This window comes from Bombus huntii, chromosome 11 (genome assembly GCF_024542735.1).
Source record: "Bombus huntii isolate Logan2020A chromosome 11, iyBomHunt1.1, whole genome shotgun sequence".
Classification (NCBI taxonomy): domain Eukaryota; kingdom Metazoa; phylum Arthropoda; class Insecta; order Hymenoptera; family Apidae; genus Bombus; species Bombus huntii.
In genome coordinates, this window is record NC_066248.1 from 4,344,111 (window position 1) to 4,362,845 (window position 18,735).

General features: G+C 41.9%; 1 long non-coding RNA gene across 1 annotated transcript in view; it reads right to left on the bottom strand.

The window, feature by feature from the left end:
* Positions 1-18,735, bottom strand: part of LOC126871471 (uncharacterized) — a 152,085-nt gene that overhangs the window by 54,333 nt on the left and 79,017 nt on the right. Inside the window, exons 5-7 of the long non-coding RNA XR_007691654.1 lie at positions 8,323-9,014; positions 7,608-7,790; positions 7,260-7,351 (exon numbers count right to left, since the gene is read on the bottom strand). This is a non-coding gene — a long non-coding RNA (uncharacterized LOC126871471). The remainder of the gene's footprint in view (positions 1-7,259; positions 7,352-7,607; positions 7,791-8,322; positions 9,015-18,735) is intronic.

Here is an 18,735-nt window from a genome sequence, read left to right on the forward strand (position 1 = left end):
GTAACCAAGACAACAACGCGTTAACACGCGTTCAAGCAACAGGATCTCGCGATTTGTACGCTCTGACGAAGTGAAATCCAGCGTATTGAAGAACGCGCTCTCGACGTCTGACTTATCGCAGGCCATTCTACTGCGGCGAACAATAACTCGAGAAATTTCTTTCCTTTCCTCTTGTCGTTCTCCGTTCAATGAGCGCCAGGTGGATTTTTACAAAAGTATCCTTTTTACCGGCAAGACGTTCGCTGCGTAACGACCACACGGCTCAACCGAGAGAAAAATGTTTTCCGCGCCGTATCGTCAGCGCTGGTGCGCACAGACGCGTGTTCTCGTTTCAATTCCCGCTTCGATACGAATGCGAAATAATTACGGCGTCTTTCTTCGTATTTCGCCGATTCAACGTCTTCGTCGCGAACATCCTACCATTTCCTTTCTCTTTCGCGACCGATCGTTATAAATTCCCTTGGAAAACGAAGCGAGCAGGAGGAGGAGGAAGTGAAACGCGCAGAAATATCAACGTCACGTGCCGTGATTGGTCTCTTGAATATCAGGTTAACCAGATGAGGGTTTACGGCTGAATAAGGGCTGTATACCTGCAAAGTGAAACACGCAAAGCTGACAAACTGTTTTCCTTTTTTGGAACCTTCTTTGATATTGTCTTGCGTTCTCCTCTTTTACTAAACGGGACAAGCGAGCTAATTACGCTTTTATGAATATCGTTCATGGATAGACGCGATGGATTTTAGCAGCAGAATCTTCCAAATCTTTCTTTGGTACTGTAGTAATTTCGTGTTACCTTGCTATGGTTACATAGTAGAAGTTGAGTGGGCAATTTAAGATACAATACCAACTTGTTGTATAATGGCATACGTTATTGTAGTATCGTGGACAAATGGCCTAAAAAAATATCGGGTTAACTATAAACAATATTGCGAGGAGGCCTAAGTGCCGTTAGGTCAAAAGGGCCTGACAGTTTTTACCGGGTGGTCGTCACATGAGGAGTCGAGTGGGATAGTCGTGAATTGAGAGGAATGAGAGGAGTCGAGTTCAGTAGTTGGGAGTTGACAGTCGAATGGCGAGGAGTCGAGTTGTTACGAGTTGTAAACTATCAGTTGTGAGCTGTGAATTATCTAGTTGTCTTAGTTACTGTATTTAGTTCACGTTAAATAACCATCGTTTCCTGTTTAATCCATTGTAAATAGATCTGTCGATCAATAAACTTATCATATAGGATAGAAATCACTGGAAAGCCTAATTTCTAATATTTCTAAATAAATTAAAAAAAAATCCTATATTATTGTACCTAATTTAACGAAATGCCATCGAGCAACGTATATGTATGCGAGTACGTATATGGTAGACGTAAGAAAGCGTTATCGTTTGCTAGTAAAAACATACTTACTACATATAAAATACATAAAAAAATATACAGTAGGTAGATCGTACGTTGTACGAAGCTTTCCCCAGGTGTCGTGAAAAAGTGCCGTAACTATTGTAAAGTAGGACAACAGAAACACGTCGTGTAACATCGCTCTTAAAGATACCTATAGGGCGTACATAAAACGCAATAGTTCACTCCAACACTAACTTCAACGTAGAACTACGCCGCTCTGTCAACTGTTGAAAAAAGAAAGTACCTTCGTAAGTGATATCATCGGTAGATGAACGTAAAGTAAAATAATTGCACAGCGTGTAATATAGAAAATTGACGCATCCGAACTTTGATCGATTCATCGCTAAAAACTTATTACCTTTATGCAGGAGAATTTCTAGTTGATTAAAATTAATATATTTGACGGATTAATTAATCATCAATTATATTCGTCGTCGTTTTATTCATTTACGCACTCCATCACCTAATATTACGAGACATTTCTAAAACTAAATTCTACGGTTAACTAACTGGTTAAATAAAATGGCTGATAATAATAACGTTTCGATGGACGCACGAGCGACGGAGACCTTGAAACACCGTAAAAGATACACTCGCCGCCTTTTCATCCGACATAAACGAAACAGGTTACTGTTTACCAAAGCTTGGCACTCGGTGCTGCCTACGTGCGCAACTATAAATACTTGAAATTTTCCAGGAAGTTGCCGCTGCTGCTTTGCTCTAGATTTACTGTCCGCTTTCCATTACTTTCCTTTATCCCGCGATGCGCCGCTCGTTCCACGAGGGATTTGTAGACCTTTTGTCAAGATCTTCGCCATTAAATGGACAAATGGCCCCACCTCTCTGGCCGCCTCTTTCTAATCAATACGTATTTTATACGATTCACTTCCGGCGTTGCGATCTCCCAAATATTTATTGCTATTCGAACGGATTCGATACCTTTCGCCGTTTTTTCGGGGTTAAAAAGTATGTTTCGGACCCAGGCGTTTTTCTCGTCCCGACACAGCACTCTGGAAACTCGTTCACGATCCAACCGATATCACTGAACTGAAATTTTACAAATTTTGTAAATTTTACGAATCACAGGTGATCCGCGTAACTTTGTTAAAGAAACGATAACAATAATTTAGTTTCAAAAAGATAAGTGTTCTTAGAATCAGGTTTCCAAGATGTAGCTTAAAATCGACGAGTTTCCAAGTGCGCCACTTTTCCGCTAAATCGACGATTTTTCTTTCCACTCTACTGCAATGAAACTCCGTTTTGAACTGCGAGAGAAATTTTTGTATCGGTCGGGCGTCTTGCAGAAGAAACATGACGCATCGGAATGTATAGGACGATCAGATAATTAATAAATAATTAATAAAGTAATACAATTAATGAGTAACTCGCGTTACGATCGTTGCGTGTACAGCACGAAAGAGGTTCTATGCTATTCCTGTATCGTTACTGCAAATCGATCATACTCGCGTACTAAAAATTATCGACGAGTTACTCTCCGATAAAATTACGTGGAAATCGGTGTGTTGAACGTGGAGGCTCGGGTTTGCACTGAAAATGGTACGTGGATCACGCGCGAGCGCAATTAAACACGGCAAACAAATCGTGAAAGTCAGCGAATATTTGTCTCGAAAACGATCTCAGCTCGTTAAATCAGGCGAAAACTGCTGCTTCACATGGATTTTCAATTAACATGCACATGCGAGAAGCGCACATAGCGCGCAAAGAAGCTTAAAAGATTAAGCTTACGGTATAATACACGACGCAATTAATTTGCATACCTCACCCATACCCTTTCTATCGTACGAACTATTTCATCGGCGTACGTATAGGTACAGCGACGTGCAAAAGTTTAGGATAGATTTTTCCCTCGATGTTGGAACGCAAGCTGAAAGATGTGTCCGGCTAAAAACGTCTGCACACCGCTCTGTATCAATTCGAATGAATTTTCATCGATTAAACCTGGAAATATCGAACGACTATGAAAGTTCATAAACTTGCGTCATATGAACGAAGATAGAAATGTGGAGTAGCTGCAAGGTCAAAGTCGCGGCGCAGTGTTTCCACTAAAAATGGAAATTTATTTCCAGCTGCTACGGTTACGAAAACGTGAAACATTCTCGAAGCAAAGACGCGTGTGACGAGGAGAAAACACGTTGCCGATAATCGATAGAGCAACGCCTTTGGGGAAAAGACGTGGAAAATCCTTGACCGTCGATGTTTCCACGGTGACCGTTTACAGCGAGCTATTTTGCAACGCGATGTCGTCCTATTGCACATTGTGATCCACTTCTCGCCAGTGATCTTGCTTATCGTAAAAGAAAATAATGGATTATTCTATTTATTAACAAACTTGGCCATAGTCAGCGAAGGATAGTCGAATGGAAAAATAACTACGAGCGAATAAGTAACGAGTTGGATATTTTTAAATTAACGCAAGTATTGATTGTATGAAAATTTATGGTATATAAAATTACGAAATTGTATATATGGTGAACAAAATAACTTGCCAACGCTACCAAGTTCCTCCCGCGTGTTTTGATATTGTAACGTAATTAAAATGTCACCGAGGATAATTTTCGTTTGAAATCTTATTTCATCCAGCTTAATTGACAATTATTATTTGAATCACTACCAAGATTCAGAGAGTAAGAATGCGAAATATATGCTCGAATAAGTAGCAACTATTGCAGTATCGTATGGAAGCAAAGACCTGATAATAGTTGCACCAGTCGGTTCGTGAAACTGGCGTTTCCAAGTGCAAATTTACACGCAAAAAAAAAAAAAAAATATACAATCAGTACTCGTTTGTCCGCGAATCGTCCACATTTGTCCAAACAAAATTTTCATTTCTCCGCCTCTAAAAAAAAAAAAAAACAAGTTATCGTCAAATGACAATATTTATCATCAGCACCCGCATGAACACTTTTCATTGATTCGTAAACGGGATATGATTGTCCACGATATGTGCACATTTGTCCGACAGCAATTTTCGTTCGTCGAGTTTTCAAAAGAAAAAGTCATCACCGAATGAAAATTCCAAAAAATTGTACATCTGCGCCTGGTGAACATTTTTATTGATTTTGAAGCCGAACAAGATTGGATGGGCAAGCGCGGACAGCCATATGCTATATTAGAGATCAATGAAAAAGTTTCTGGCTTTTTTATTAAATTTAGCGATATCTATTTTTGAAAAATCGTGCAACCAACATTCTCGTCGAACAAGCCGTGAACAAGCCATGAAAAATGTTCATGGGGCTGGCTATGACGCTGATCTTTCAATTTTCCGTTATCCTTCCCCCGAGGGATCGATCGACCTAAAATTTTCATTAGACAAACCCGGAGAAATCGCGATCAAGCGAATACCGTCGATCTTTTCTACAAATTGGCGCTTGCGTGTGTTCAATTTCACAGCGTCTGCGAAGCTGAACACGCGCGAGTGTTAACTTGTCAGAAAAACAACCAACCAACGAAAAAAGAAAGAAAAGGAAAAAATAAACATTGAAACACAATACTTTGGCACGGTAGCTCCATCGAGAAGATTCTCGTCCATCGTCGAATGGTTGAAAGGGTAAGAAAAAAGGACGATGCTCGTCACGCGACGCGCCAAGGAAATAATCGGTGTGTACCGGCGTAACCGACAGGATAATTGCACGTACGTAAACGTATGCGAAAGGTATTTCACCGTGCGGGATTTCTGGTTGAGAGGGCAGACCTCCTCTCCGTTGGGTCCGCCACGAAAAACCATAAAATTAGAGGTCGAAAATTGCGGTGCACCGCAACGACGAAAGATCCGCTCTGCTGCTACCATTTAACCACCTCGTATATAGAAGTATCTAGGAATATTGGCGAACGACGAAAAGCACTACGGTCGTTGGCGTCGTATTTAGCAGCGGGTCGCGAGCACTTGCGAATCGTTTCGCAATTTTCTTCGATGGAGAACCGAATATGGATTCGCTATGAACAAAATCTAAGAATTATTCGATTTATTTTTACGATGTTCTCCAAAGTATCGTTCTTTGCTTTGTATAAGTTAAACGTATAGGGTTGGAAATGGACAACGAACAATTGGATAATATGAGCAAATGGATGAAAAACAGGATCTTGGAAAATTATCTTTTTGAAAGGGTGATAGGCATATCTGAATTAAACGAAGTAATTAAAATTTCAAGTTGATACGTACGAGGTAGAATTTTACAATACACGTAGCGAAACGTCCGAGAGATAGAAATTTTTAAAATTCGTAAAAATATCCGCCAGTTTGATTCTCAAACAGATTTAACTCGATTAAAAGGCTTCTTGTTTGACAAAGATTTTAATCTAATTAAAGAATTACAGTTTCGTACCATGGGATTCGATTAATACCACTGATAATCTCCGTGTTACGACACGATATTTCTCAATATCTTCCTAGAGATCGATTCCTCTATTTATCTCATTTCCCTTCGAGACGTTTACTATACACGTTTCGAGATCGAAGCTAGTCTTGCGAAAAATGACTGAACTTGTACAGTTAAATGCAGTTAAATGCAGTTAAATGCAGTTAAATCTGACAACTAGAGAACTAGCTTACCGTCAAATACGAAATTACGTTGCATTCTAAGAACAACTGACTTTAGATTCATCATTGATTACTCTTCACGAACATTGTACATAAACTCTTTGGAGCTTTCAACCCCTGCTTCTTAATATTCTGCACAAGTTATCATTACTCCTAGAAGATTACAACTCCCAAATACAATTTCCGGCATTTAATATAAACTTGGAGAGCTCGCGGACGCCGAGTAGAAGAAATTAAACAGGAGATTCCACGAACGTGAGGGAAGCTTGTAACGAAGTTGAAACGGAGTCGAAACTTTCGACGATCGAGAGCGAGAGTCTATACGATTCACCATTGGCTCGCGATCGTTTCGTTTCGAGAGACAAGTCGTGGATTCTCGTGTTTCCCAGGTGTATATGCATACCTGAGCGTGAATGTCGCAGACCGAACCCGGCGACGTTACTGGGTATCGCGTTTCGACGTAACGTAAGAAGCGTGAAAACGAAACCGGACGTTACACTTGCGGAGTAGAAACCATTGTTGTATGACATAACCACAGACCAGGTATATCGTCGGGTAAAAGTATTGGGACACTCGCAATTTTCTCTGAAATGTTGAACAATTTGTATAATAGCTTGTATAATAATAATAAAATATTTTCATATATATTTTTATATTATTTATATAGAAGTATATAAATGAAGTAGTTATTACAGAGTATTTGGTAGAAAAGATTGTTTAATTTAAAAGAAACATTACCTTTTATCGTGCTCTACCTCCCTAAAAATAATATCTTTATGAATAAAAAAGAGAACGTAACTAGAAACAAATCGAAGATTTATGTTAAAAGTTCGTAATATAAGCTATCGATAACGCACAAACAGTCAAATATACGATCAAAGGAAGGGACGAGCGAGACTATTTCGAAAATGTGTTTATCTTTATCGCAAAGGTTAAATAAACGCGCAGTAATGAAACGAAGTCGGTAGAGGGATACATGTAAATGCTTACAAACTCGCAACGATACGCAGTTAATAGCTTAACGACGTGCTTTAAGCGTCCGAGGTTACATCCTAATACCACAACTTTCGACAGTACAATAACATTCCACATGGCATAGGTATACCATGCAACTCGGTTGGCAGCAGGTGGTACAAGCTTGCTCAAAATATTTTCCTGTACATTTGCGCGTGCAAGTTTAATTCGATGCGACGAACAAAAACAGACTAATGTAGCTTCGAGAAGCTACTTAATTCTACTGTAACTACGTATAAATGATTAAGCACACGGATAGTAATTAAAGGAAACTGACATGAGTATACAAATACTTACGAAATAGCAGAACGTCGTATCGGTTGTCAATCGGCCGCGACATCATACGGTATTGTTATTCTTTCGATGTTATCCACGCGTCAGCCAACAATCTGCACGGAAGATTAACGATTGAAATTGATTAAAATCAATGATGTTAAAATGACATAAATCCTGTATTAAAAGTTGTCAACAAAAGCTATCGATAATCAAGCGATATACAGTACAACCTACGGAAGAATTGTAAACTAACCTCCAAGAACTGTTTAACTTTATTATATTTAATAAACTCGATTAACTATGCTTAATAAACGATTAGATAAACGTGTACTAACGAATCAATGCTAATAATAGCGTATAAATACTTACGAAAGAGCAATGGAAGTACGTGACACACGGTAATAGATACAGCGAAGCGCATCGAGCAAGGTTACACATCCAAACACGACGATTTTCGATAGAACAATGGCACCCCATGTCGCAGATACGTTTAGTAAAGTGGTGGGGAGGTGACACGAGCTGGCACGCGACATTTGCGCGCGCTAATTTAATCTGTTCAAATACAGTGGAATATTTTGTAATCATACGTTGTACGAATATACAAATACAGTCTTATAATTAGTTTACATATCGTTATTAATTATAACATAGAATTCCTTAGACAGTAAACAGTAAGAAATTCTTAAGGTAACTAGTATTATATTTAATCTTTAGATAATTTTATAATATCACAGATGACTCTTATCTTCGAAGTACACATAGAACGGGAATGACTTTAACCGAATATTTCATATCGTTCCTATGCCAATTCTAATTTCTCTAATACACCTTTACCCCGTAATCGACGATAACTGCAGAATGAGAAAAAGCGAAAGCCACGAAGAACTCAATTCCACGTACGTATTTCGCGACTCTGTTATCTCGAGAACCCTTATTTTTCTATCTTATCTACCGCGCGAGTTTCATCGCGTAGAGTAAAAGAGAATAAAACAGAGGTACAAAGCGCGTAGTGTACTGAATCGTAACAATCGTTCCAACTTCCCGACGACCGCGCGGGGAAATTAAATCAAGCCTCGCGACGAACCTGATAAATTTCGTTGGTCCAGCGAGGAGGATATTTTTCTCCGACCCCCTGCTGGCGATCGACAGGCCCATTCAATACGTCGAATGCCGAGGCTCGCTCGCTGCAGGTTCTTATCTCGTCGCGGTCCCATGGATACGGCTTGAACGGCACGTGATGTTATGGGGAAAATTGTGATCCTCGTCTGAAGGCACCGAAGGGTCCGGTAGATTCTCGTTATGGAAACCTCGGAAACCTGGCGGCACCATTCTACGGATATACACGGGGGAGGTGGGATGCATATGTACGGGTGCGAGCAGTTCGCATTGATCGCCTCTGGCATCGGTTTCTTCGATTACGCTGAAACGTTCCGAGAAAAAGTATATCCTGTATCGTTAAACCGCTACGTTCGCCGGCAATGGCGAAGCTTTTTCGCAGAAATTGGAATTCGGTTGAACGCACGACTGGTTAAACTTTCTTGTCCTCTTTCTTCTCAGATTTTAATCGCACGTCCATTAGTCGGATATTGGCAACAATCGTCCTACGATCTTTGGCAGCAGGATTTTTTGGTAGGCACATTTTAGTCGGTAGTTTCATTCCTTCTAGGCATCCGAAAGCTCGATAGAGGCAATCTGTTGCGACAAACCGCAATTGGCTTGAATGCGAAAACGATTTCTTCTTCTTCTTATCTGTTTTTTAACGTCGATGTCCGCTCCCTGTCCGAGAGGCAAAAAGTATGTAATTAGCATCGAACGCTTGGAAAGATAAATTTCTTGCTTGCGTAAGTTCATTTACCGTATCGAAGTACCAACGTGAACGATCCTGGATTTCAAGATAAATTCTATAAAATAATCTTCTACCTTTCGATTCGTCGTATTAATCGGTACAGTCTTCGAGCGTCTAATACCTCTGTCTATGATCTTGGTAATTAATAAACTCTGCTAGCGTTACAACCATACTATGTTATTACCTCTGTCTGTGATCTTGGTAATTAATAAACTCTGCTAGCGTTACAACCATACACGCTTCGCAATTACGTCAAATGAACGAACAACATGGAGATTTGAATCCTCTAAATAGGATGGAAATTTTCAATAGCCAGGAGTCGTACTATCTAGATGATATTCAACGTATCGATTTCTCAGTTAAATTAGGACAACCCTGACGATTTGGAGATACGAATAAGGGGTTGTAAGTAAGAAGCAGCATGGCCGAGGAACAGGTACCGTTTGATTGAGCGTATCGGGTCGGCTAGGTGGGTAACGATAACGGTTACCGTTATGGTCTATTCAATGGTTCTCCCCAACCAAGTGTTACACTGTTACAGTATTCCACGTGGTTCCTTCGTCGGGGATCGTTATTGCACCAGCAGGAATTTCCCTCTTGGCGTATAGTTACACGTGTTACGATTCACGAGGGCCTGAGTCTCATGGGTGGTACCAACTCTTCGCTGGCATTTTCCAACTTAGTATACAGCGCGCGAAAATTCTTATTTACGAGCTTCGATGCGACTCCAATCGCGTTTCGACGTTCCACGATTTTTACGCTTTCCCTCGCTCTGCATTTTAGAACCGCGGATCTCATTTGCGGGAAATCATTGCAAGTAAAAATGTACGCGACGAATGCAACGCGATCTGTAAAAATATTACGTAAAGGACCGGAATATTTGTCAGATGAAACGAACGTCTGTCTTTGGTTGCTCGGTTTACTACCGAGCCGGAATTTTTATCCATTTGCGTTAGGTTATCTCGAGAGTTTCTTTCGTTTTCTAAGGAAACAATAGATACACAACATTTGTTGTTTTACATTGTTTTATCGAATCGTGTACTATTTTGTTCTATTAAGATAAAGAGTGCAACATTTGACGGATTAGGTTTCACGTTCGTAAAAGAAAGACGCTTTCCGGACAACCTAATGGCAACGTAATATTCTACGTCGTCGTGTTATCGCGTTACTAAGGAAATATTAGAAAAATGATAAAAATAGGTTAACAAGATTTCTCTCAACCCAGAGCCAACTGCAACTAACGCCAGAAACTGTTTCACAGGAAGTAACACGGGTGTAATGGAATTCTAGCGGTTTTATTACAAATTCAACATCGTTCAAAAATCAAGAAAAAAGAACATCGTATTTTCACGATGCAACGAGGATCGTCGTTAACGAGCAGAGATTTTTCTCTGTTTCACAGAGGGAAACGGCGCGGGCATACGGCGGTAGAGACGATGAAAGGGGTTTCGAAAGTTGTACGAATTAAAGAAATGAAGCGGTGCTGGCTGACGTTGGCCAAAGAGAATGCAATTATGAACTTTATTTTATGCCTTCGTGGTCGGTGTGCTACGCTACGCAATTAACCCTTTGCGTTCGCCGGATAACCGGACTGAAAGTTTACCGTCGACGCGGATATTTCATACGGAAAACTTTCCGTTGCGGAATTACGTATTATTAGCAAATGCAAAAAACTCCTCGCGATCCACGCTTTGTTACAGAAATCACTGCATTGATTGCGTTCTTCGTCGCGCCCACGTCACCGACGCGACGCGGGCAAGAACCATCCTATTTCGACGTTTCACCTGGACACAGTTGTCCGATACAAACTGTACAAATGACTTGCAAACTTTTCTTCTGTCAATTCTACGAAAAAGAAGTCAGTCATTAACGTTCTACCTGTCTTATCAACGAAATATTAGCGCGTTTATCAACGTTCATTTACCAGAAATCCTATCTTGTTATGCCTCTTGAACTTTCCTCTTGTCCAGTGTACTGAAAAAAGGTCAACTGCTATTTTGCCAATCTTATCAATGATATTAACACTTTGACTGCCACGTTGGTCATATATGACCGGCCACGGTGTCTGTAACTTTTTATAATTGCAAAAATTGTATGAAAATTGACAGTTTGGGCATTTGGAATATAACCGATAAATAGAAGATACTTTGAAACAAAAGGTGCCCCATTGAACAATTAAACATGTAACGTCAATAAAAAAAAATGAGAACGAATCTTGCGTCTAACGGTGCACTGTGTTTGCACGCATATGTTTGAGGGGTAATCTACGAATATTATTATCAACACAGCTTAGGAAATAATCGTAAATGCTGCTTTATAATCGTATAATTGAAGTTAGAAGTGTGCACGTACCTTACTATTATATACAGAATGAGCAAATATTGTTTACTAATATCTTCTACACGTTTCAACGATATATTCTGGACGATTTGCTTACGACGAAACGACGAAAGCGAATGGTTTGCTGAAATGAACGAAGCCTTGTTATAATACGTCGCTATCAACTGTTACCAAGGCGCCACGGTGGTCACCCGTGACCACCAATAAGATGAACGGTCCATCGGGGAAGAATGTTGTCTTACATCGTCGATTTATTATTATTTTGCCATTACATGCTTCGAATAATAAAAATACTCCCGTGGTGTCCTGAGCGAAACATGTGATTTCGGCGTGGCAGTCAAAGTGTCAACGCTTGTCTAACCATGTCTAGTGTTTAAGAATCACGGCAGAGCAAAGAAAAACGGACAGGAACCCGATCCCTTGAAAGCAGACTGGATATTTTGTTCGCAGGAGACGAACGTCCCTTATAGAGTCGGTTATATCCCCGGCAGCAGCGCGCGACGATCTCGGTTCAAGGAGGCTACCGAACAGGATATTGCTGACGTGTTCCTCGACTTTAAAGTCCAACGTCCGCGGTCGATAGCTGCCGCATTGTCGGAGACGCCGGAAGAATGGTGGATAGGGGCGCGGAACGCTATAGGGCTTCAATCGGCCACGCAACTGTTAACCTTTTAGATGCAGCGTGTTCTCACTGCAAAGAAAGATGCATTCACTTTGGCTGAACGTTGAAGCGATAGTATAGAAAAAAAACATGATTTCTGGTTAGTAGACATTAACAGATGGTTGAATATACATTAGTGTCATTGATGAAATTGATGAAGTATTGATTGATCTGTCCTTTTTTTACTAGAGTGGATGAGAAGAAAGTTTAGAGGACAACGAGTACAAAGAAGCATGATTTCTGCTTACTAAACGTTAACAGAGAGTTGAATTATACATATTAATATCGTTATTGATGAGACTGATAAAGTAATGGTTCATTTTTCTTTTTTTTTTTTAATAGAGTGGACAAAGGGAGAGTTTGAAATGCAAGTAGCGTAAAATTCGTTATTACACAAAGGCAACAGCGTACGTACGCTTCGTTCACTGATGAGGAAAGCAGATTACAATTACGTACACACCAGACTACGAAGATCCACTAAATATTACAATGACCAGACAGCGGATTTTTATGCATTTTTACATTTTCACGATCGTCACTACGGGAAAGGAAGCTAAACAAAAATTTGTTTCGTCTACCAAATATTATAACACATACCCTGTGTTACGTCGGGCGACACTCTACCTAGACCAGGCCACACACCGCAGGCAAGATGGGAACCACATGTCCGTTCATCCTTACTGCGTACACTCGGTAGTCTTAAGGATCCATCGTAAATCTCAGGTATTTGCTAGTGTATATTTGACCAATCGCGGGGAGACGCAATCGCGAGGAGACGCAATCGCGAGGAGAGACGTCAACGGGAGTCGTAAATTCCTGTTACGATTATAATAACCGACACCATGAGTTGATCGATCCCCTGATTTCCGTTGAGACAATAGAGTTGATTCAGTTTGTATAACACTGTGTTTCACAGAATTATAAATTATATATTTTTTCCACTTAAGTTACACCGTTACTTATAATATATATCGTCGACAATGAGTTAGCGTATAGAGACGCGATACACTGGCACAATATGCGTTGAGGATAGAGCAAGGCTCTTAGAGTTTTGTTATAGTTGATTAAACCGTTACTGACATGTTGACTTTTCTAGCGGTGTAGAAGAAGTCGTTGACTGGACCCTCCTGATGTCGTAGGAGAAGTAAGGTACAGTGACGATGCTGTGTCGTAGGAAAGCTAGCGATGGGTGTGTCTAGCGCACGGGACCATCGGATTCGTTCATGACATTTTTGGTCAGGAAAGTGAGGGCAGTATACATTGCTTCTGATGGGATAAACGTAGGTTAGTGGACTAGGAAGGGTCTTAGCCGCCCTCGATAGAAAGTTGCTAGTGGGAAGCATCGTACGTGAGAAAAACTAACTTTCCCTTGTCAAGCCGTAATAGACAATAGTCTCTGGAAAAGAATTTGGAAAAACGATATTTGTTGGGTCTGAAGGATCTTAGCTAGCAAATTACTGGGATTTATGATGGGTCCTTGAGTCTAGTGAGGGTACGCATCTGGTTTCCGTCTAGCCCGCGGTGTATGGCCTGGTCTAGGTAGGAGGTCGCCTGACGTAACAGCTAGCTCAGGTCCTTTCTAAACAAACCTTCTTTTATCTAATCAGAAGCAATGTCTACTGCCCTCACTTTCCTAACCAAAGGTGTCATCAACAAATCCGATGGTCCCGTGCGCTGGACACGTCCATCATTAGCTTTCCTGCGACACAGCATCGTCACTGTAACTTACTTATTCCTCAACGTTAGAATAGTCAACATGCCAGTACCGGGTTAGTTTCCTCTATTGCCGCGTCAACTATAACTAAAAACTCTACTATAAGAGCCTTGCTCGACTACCAACGAATATTGTGCCAGTGTATCGCATCTTCATACGCTGAATCATTGTCGACGACGTATATCATAAGCAACGGTGTAACTTTAAGTGTTGGAAATATAAATTGTATAACCCTGTTAAGCGCAGCGTTATACCAACTCAACCAACCCCTATTATCTCAATGGAAATCAGAGGATCGATCTATTCGCGGCGTCGATTATTATAATCGTAAGAGGAATTTACGACTCCTGTTGACGTGTTTCTTCGCGAGAGACTCGAGTCCGTTAAAATTATGATTTATTCGTTAAGAACGTTCTAGCACGAAAACGACTATAACTAATTTTTTTTTAAATTTAGAATTTCAATTATTTAGAAATATCGAATGATCTGAATTCTAATGATCAGAGACTGTTTTCCTCGCGCCACCCGTTCGATCAAGCAGGTGGTAACTCCATAACTTTGAACCACCCCGTACACGTGCTTCGTCGCCAAAGGGTTAAGAACCTTGACGAGTCGGAGTGCCACTCGAGTCGACGAGATTAGGGAAAACGCGTTTCTATCGACCAGCCTTTTGTCGTCTGTTCGTCGTCGACGACTTTCGTTCAACTTTCCGTTCGTTTATCGGCGATCGAAGGACCGCCCAGTGATACGATTCATTTGCAATGGAAGTTTCGCCTTCGACCAGGCCACTTTGTAAATTGGCTACGAACCGCCTCCACTGTACGAAACTCGCGAGTGTACCGGCTGTGGCCCGGGCGCCAGGGAAAAGTGGTTGATTTTGTCGGATAGAGCCGATACTCGCAACAAGTTGCAATAACAAAACGAGCAACTCGACCGGATGGACTTGGTGTTTTTCCTCGAGGATGGCCAGCTAGATTTCTTTTTCTCGTTTCTTTGCACGGCTGTTCGCGCGGCTCTTTAAGAGCGAACTTTAAGATTCTTTTAGTTCGTCGGAGTGAATTTTGGAGCTTTTAACGGAAGAGGGGAAAGGTTAATAGACAGATATCTTAGTTTAGTTTGAATCAGTTTCTCTCTATCGCGCGAACTCACAGTGCACTTTCTTTGACACGTACTTGTTTTATGTAAACGCATTTATACGTTTTCAGGGCTGGGTTTATCAAGCTTAAGGGGAAGAGAATTATTTGTTTATATTACACAGCAGCATTATCTTTCTATCTTTCAGTTGTATATTTACAGAGACTTACCTTTTTACCCTATTTTTTGTTATTTCTTCTGCTACCATTAATTATCGTTAGTGTTGTGGCAATCAATTACTATCACTTCATCTAACTAAAAGCTTAGACAGCAACGTGCTTCTGTTTGCTTTCCACGGCGCCATTCTTCCCCTACAGCTGGTAATCTCCTATTGCGCTTTTACCACGTCTTATTCTACCCTTTCTTCTATAATCATTAATTACTATTTGTTATACTAATATTAATTATCCACAGCAAAAAAATAATATTCTTTAGTCACGATTTCATCATTAATCGTAGATAACAATCTTTCCTCATAACCGTCGCTAAGTTAAATCGAGATTTCTGCAACGATTTTCCCTCTGGAAACGAAAAGGAAGAAATTATAGCCACCCGAGACTACGATCTCCCGTTATAAAATAGAACGAAAAGAATACTATAACCGTGACAAATTATTATACACCCGAAGCTACAATCTTTCGCTCTAATCATCTCCAAGTCGGGGACAGAAAATCCGATTGTGTCGGGTTAACCGGAACGGGTGTTCGCGGGCAGAGAACGAGATCTCCACGGAATCTCACGTTCGTTGATCGCTGAGACGTATTCAGGAACGTGTCGCGTTATCGAAACGCGCTAAGTGAATCTCTGGATATAGCCGACCGTTGCTCCGCGGGAGATACAAGCATGTCTGTTGGCGAAGAGGTAGAAATTGCCACCGGGGACCGGCGTGCACGCGAAAGCAATCTATTCTCCGAGCCATGGGAATATCCGCCGTCCCCTGCCTTTCGCAGATCTTCCTCGTCGCCTTTCTCTGCTAACCATATACGTACGTATACATATAGCACGAGCGAGTCTTGAATCGCGGTACAACGATCGCGTATGCATCCCGTGACGTCCGTTCGATTCCGGATGTCTCCTCTTCTCTATGAAATTTCTACGTGCGAAGTTCGAGTTGGCTGGATTGGACGGCTGAAATTACGCAGTCGAAAAGACGAGCAAATAGAGATACAACAGGGCTGCGAGAAGCGATACTGGCGCATACTCTTATCCTCTAACGAAGTGGCTTTCTTCGCAACAGGTTTCGCATTTCCTTTTCACGATATTCAATTTTTCCAGTCGGACGCCACGAAATGATGGGAAACTTACCGTGCTCGGGCTTAATTATTATGTGGCGGCACTCGGCAACAACGTATATCGCCAAAGCGAAGTGCCCAAACGCGAATGCGTATTTCGGTTCATCTGCTCTGCTCAGTAAGTGTACGTTTCATCCCCAGGCACAGTATTTTCAGTTTAACCGAAGGCGCTCAAGTATCTGGAAAAATGAGAACGATACGAAAAAATGTGCGAGACGGAACTGGTCGACCGTATCGAGGCTTCCCGTGCTTTCGCGTATCTGACCTCGCGTTCCGGCCTTGAAACGAAGGTGACGTTGAAATTTCCAAACGGCTGGTTCCCATATGTTCCACACGTACATGGGGCTCTCTCGATAAAACGCTTCGGCTCCATTCAATCGGAAACGTTTTCGACGAGTGTACTCGTCGCCGCTTACTTTATGCGACGCATTTTATGTGCACAATTTTCAAAGCGGTCGCAACAGCCGACTGGTTAATTGTCCGTGCAATTCCCTGCCTCGACTTTCTGAATTTTTCTCGCGCAGAAAATTCGATCGCTCTCCGTAATTATTCGTACAATTTCCCCGTTGGCCAACCAAATCCTCCAATCGCCGCGTCACAACGTCGTCTGAATCTCATAGACCGACATCGAGTCGGGTTCTGGCACATGTCCCGACCACGTTCCTCGCGAGACCAGCCCCAAGTGTCGCGCCAGGGTAGCTGTTCGCCTTGCAAAAAAGATCCGCGGGTTCAATTCCGGTAGATTGGCCGCTTCGGTCGAACGACCAGCAACGGTACCCCAACGTTCGCGGCCCCTTTTCTTCGTACCCCTCTTTCCATCCCTATCCTCGTCGCAGTCGCGCTCTTCTCTGTCCCTCGCTGCGCTTAGGGCGTTTTCGACGGAAACTCTGACCCTTCCCAGAGGACCCGCTACTATTACGAGGAACTGACGCGCTGCGAAGCGTGACCTACCTGTCAACTAGTACTCGTCCTCGTTACACGCTTCCCTTTCTAGCTGAAACACGGCGTCTTTTTGCGTTCAGCGACGAAATGAAATTAGCCGGCCGCTGCTACGTTGCTGCGAGCGTTGTTCCAAGGGAGCGGGAAATTTGGAGAACGCTGGAGTTCCAGTTCCTTCGAGGGAGTTGTGGCTGCTTGGAATCAGCCGATTGTGAGGTGAATCGAGACTGTGTCAGCGGCAACGATCGCTTGGACGTCGTCGCGATACGAGAAGAAATAAATTAAATTAGAATTAAAGCAGCTACGCTACCGGCTACGGATGAGAGAGATCGAGACGAACGTCAAACTGACAGTCGCCAATGTATACAACTGGTACGGCGCGGGAAGGTCTGAAAGAACACGCCCTGATAAAGAGACAAACGAACGAACAACAGAGAGAGATGACTCGAACGTTGCCAATAAAGTCGTCTCGGTGGAAAGACCGTGCTATCTTCTGCAAATAGGAGAGCGCCGGTCAAAGCAAGTTGTCGTTTCGGTTAACTGTTAGTCAACCGCACCGTAGATGGAGAACGAAACGAATACTGCAGCGCTAAGCAACGCATTGTAGTTCTTCTTTCTCTCGGCATTGTCAGAGTTCCAAGACTTTCCCTGTACAACAAAAGTTACTTCCCATAGAGTTTTCCTTATTTTTCAGGTAATTGGGTGATCCTCTTGCGTCATTCCTACGCTACCAGATATACACAAATGGCTGCCGGTTTTTTAAATCTTTACGATCTTTTTGCTGCGATTAAAATCCTTTCAAAGGAGGAAGGAAGTTAGGAGAATGAATAGGTAAGAAAAACAGTCTACCACGGAGAAAACTAGACTTTGACGAACCAGTTCATCGTTCGCAGAGAATCGTTCAACGAAAATTTCATATTGTAGTGTCGTGGAAATTAAAATATAAATCTTTTCCCGATTACCTACAACTTATTAATAATGAATTGAATATACAGGAATTAATTGGACAGAAAACAATGTTTGTTTAACTGAAACTAAATGCGAGAAAAAAGAAAAGATACGAAGCTGGCAATTGGAGAAGAAGCGTAGAAATATGTCCGAGACTGCAATGTAGCCAGGTTTTAGGGAATCCTATCGTCTTCCACCGTTGTTTACGAAAGTTGGGAAAAAAGGGATTCGGACTAAATTGATAGAGTATGACGATAGAAAAATTTCGTCTGGCAAACTCGCTCCGGTAGACCCGTCTCGTTACGAATTCGAGCTAGTCGTTTGCCCTTCGGAGGTGCGTGATATCGGGCGTCGAAGGTCGAGAGGCGACAGCCTCGGCGAAAAAACTTGCGTCGCGTCGTGAAAACTTTTTTAACCTCGTCGTGGCAGGGTAACGACGTTTGTCGATCGTTCCTTCCGTTCTTCTAGCCTCTTCTGTTGGCCCCACGGTTAAGGGAACTTTAATAAAAACGACGCATCCCCGTGACGGATCGTCAAACGATCGAGACGGAAAACGAAAGTTTAACGCACCACGCCACCTCTCCGGAATTCTAATTGCTTCCACCGATTGATTTATCGACTGC